Below are 3,187 nucleotides of genomic sequence, written 5' to 3' on the forward strand. Positions count from 1 at the left end.
AGGAGATATCAGCATAGCGTTTACTTGTAACAATGTAGACTATCAGAATAGCCTTTACCTGTAACAATGAAGGCGAGGGTTCTCGAGCTCTCCGCCCATAACAGAAATGAAAGCCATGTTCCTCCCGTCACTAAAGGATGAAGGCCATGTTCCGTCCGTAACTGAAGGATGAAGGCCATGACGAGTAACTGAAAGATGAAGACCATGACAAATATCAGGGAAATGTGCACAGATGTTAGTGGAGAGCAGAAGGGGCCCTAAAAATCTGTTCACAGATGTCAGACGTACATTAAAAGTGTAGACTGTTACACTGATTCAAAAGAAAGCGCGTAACAACTAGCAATTGCCGCAAAAGGTGCAAAGAGAGGCCGATAGAAATGTTAAATTGAAAGAATTGTATTTTGGTTCAAAATAATAAATATTATAATAATTCAATCATTCAAACTAAATTTAGTCAATAAATTGCTCAAAATAAAATAAATCCTTAATCAAAATTATACAAATTATTATTCTTCGTTTCTCTCAGTTTCTTATATAGCAAAATCCAATTAATCATTCAAAATTGAGCACATTAGGGCATTAATCATTCAAAATTGAGCACATTAGGGCAAGCGAGTTGGCTTGCTGCCAGAAATAGCATTTCAATAAACATAAATACTTTTGAGGAATACAAATCAGTTCACATAGGTAAAATATTACCTCACATTAGGGCAAGCCAGTCCGCTTTGCTGCCAGAAATAGCATCTCAATAAACATAAATACATTTGAGGAATACAAATCAGTTCACATAGGGAAAAGATTACCTCAATCTATTGTGTTGAAGATATTTAACTAATTCAATAACTATAACTATTTCTATAAAGGGGGTTATACTTAATCAAGCTAGATTCATCATGCAGAAATTTACACTTCAATTTTCTTTTTTCTCAATAAACATGAGGAATCAGAACTTATCCATATAATATATAATAATTATGGATAGTATATAATAATTAATAATAGGATGCACAAAAGTTAATTATTGCATCATTAAATAATAAGATAAATAAAAATAAATTTAATTTAAAATAATAAATTTAATTTCATAATGTTAAATTTTGGATAGATTTTAAATTTTGTAATCAATGAAAAACTGAATAAGTTATATCTTACCAAGGGAAAGTATAATAAATGAGTTGAATAAATTTAAGATATTTTTGAATAGTTAAATATTTAAATAATTAAGAATATGTATTTGTCGGTCAAAAGTTCAGATTCAACGAAGTAAAATTTATTATTTTAATACTGATAAAACAAATCTTGAAACATGCTTAGCTTAAGCTAAATAATCATCATGGAAACTCATACAGAGTTAAAAATGATACAATCAAGTTCAACGGATCTCATCCGAATGATACAATGAAACACCTCTTTATTCATTTTCCTTTTCACACACAGGTATTCGTTTTTAATGCGAACAAGTGGACCGAATAGAGATCATCATGGGAGGGGCAATCCTCTCTGTTTCTGCAGGTTGGTGATTGCATTTTCACATATCACAACTGCAATGCTAGAAGACCTGGCTTATACAGTAACACCCACTCCATGAATGTAGAAGCAGAGGCAGTTACTCTGGTTCCATGCATATTGGGAAGAAAGGAAATGGATGAAGAAGAGGAGCATGTGAGTGAGGAAATGGATGCATTCCAGTACTCTAGCAAGCTGAAGTTACAGCAGTTAGCCAATAGGCCTAGTGATTTGTCTATTCCGCTCATGTACATTATCTCCACTCCATAAACCTCACCCCCTGCCCCACAGATGGGCCAGCGCGCTGAACAAACTTAAACCCTTGAACTATTTACAAAAATATACTGGCATCCGGCCTGGAACAAAGTGTATGTACAACTTGGATCTGTATTCCTATGAGAAGGTAGTTGTTATAAATGCCTGGGCAATAAACAGTACCCCCACAGGTAAAAAATGAATTCTGTTCAGTCATTCTCCTCATCTTTCCCAAGAGCCGATGATGACCCTGCAATTTTATAATTGGGAATATCAATCATCGCTACAGCATTAACCTTGTAATCCTTGCAACACAAAAACAAATGTAATTGATAATAGAACTTCAAAAGATCTACAGGACTAAATCAAAGACTGACCAGTCTTAAACAGTTAGGCTTTTGGGAACATTATTATCGTACTTATTACTTCGCCATGGATTCTCCCGTTCTCGTGGTGTTACTGTTACACAATATTCCAAATCCAACAAACATAAATGCAATGTTCTCTGATTGATGATTTTTATGGCAAACAAGAAGGATGAAATCCTTTGATGACAGTGCAGAAACCCATAGAAAACAGATCAAGGCTACTCACAAGAAGATGGTGAGATTGGAGGGCTTGAGCCTGTTGGGGAAGAGGGACTATCCAGAGAGAGTGAACGGAGATAATGAGGAGGCTTAATAATGCTGATGCTCTGCGTTACTTGTCTCGCCGCGTCATTCGATTGTTGGTACTCTGCACTAGCTCGGCGTTCCCTCAACCAGGTTAAACCCTCTTCTGCTTCTGCAAACGGTCCATTACTGAACATAAACACTTCGAATCTCCATGAAACATAATTTTAAGCGATGAAATTGCAAATAAATAGAATTGCATTGAAAGAATTCAGATTCCTTAAGGGTTTGGAATCAATCATTTTACAGAATTGATAATTCATTGTAATTTTGATATACCAATAACTTATGACTAAGTAAAGATTTCATAGGGGTTCAGATATTCAGGGTGGAAAGCCAAAAGCTAGGGAAGAAGAACAACAACTACTGGCAGACCAAAGAAATGATTAACTCTGAGGCCAAGAGTGACATAAAAGAATGGGAAAAAGCAGTGAAAATATCTTAGGAGTGACATAAAAGAATGGAAAAAAGCAGTGAAAATATCTTGTCATGCCAAGAAGGCAACTCAACCAATATTTGGAAAAAGCAGTCATACTTCAAATCAACGGTTGAAAGTGTCTCACCTGATCGAATGGAGGAGAGTAAAAGTGTTGACAATTGTTGATGCATAGGAAGGCCTATCGGCCTAATTAAATAAATCTTGCAAACGTTGAAGTTGGTTTCTGGTTGCTTTGTTGCTCGGTTTCCTAACTACCTTCATTCCTGGGACACTACTCTCACAGATTTTTGAGAATAAATTGGTAATATAATTTTTT

At 35.2% G+C, this 3,187-nt stretch overlaps 1 long non-coding RNA gene across 1 annotated transcript; it reads right to left on the reverse strand.

The window, feature by feature from the left end:
- Positions 1–1,344: 1,344 nt before the first annotated feature.
- On the reverse strand, positions 1,345–2,786 carry LOC149233927 (uncharacterized). Its single transcript, XR_016268201.1, has 3 exons — positions 2,356–2,786; positions 2,139–2,220; positions 1,345–2,011 (listed from the first exon to the last, which is right to left on the reverse strand). It is a non-coding gene; the product is annotated as an uncharacterized LOC149233927 (long non-coding RNA).
- Between the last annotated feature and the right edge of the window lie 401 nt (positions 2,787–3,187).

This window comes from Pinus tabuliformis, chromosome 8 (assembly GCF_031772625.1).
Source record: "Pinus tabuliformis cultivar Carrire ecotype Pingquan chromosome 8, CPIR1, whole genome shotgun sequence".
In the NCBI taxonomy this organism is placed as follows: domain Eukaryota; kingdom Viridiplantae; phylum Streptophyta; class Pinopsida; order Pinales; family Pinaceae; genus Pinus; species Pinus tabuliformis.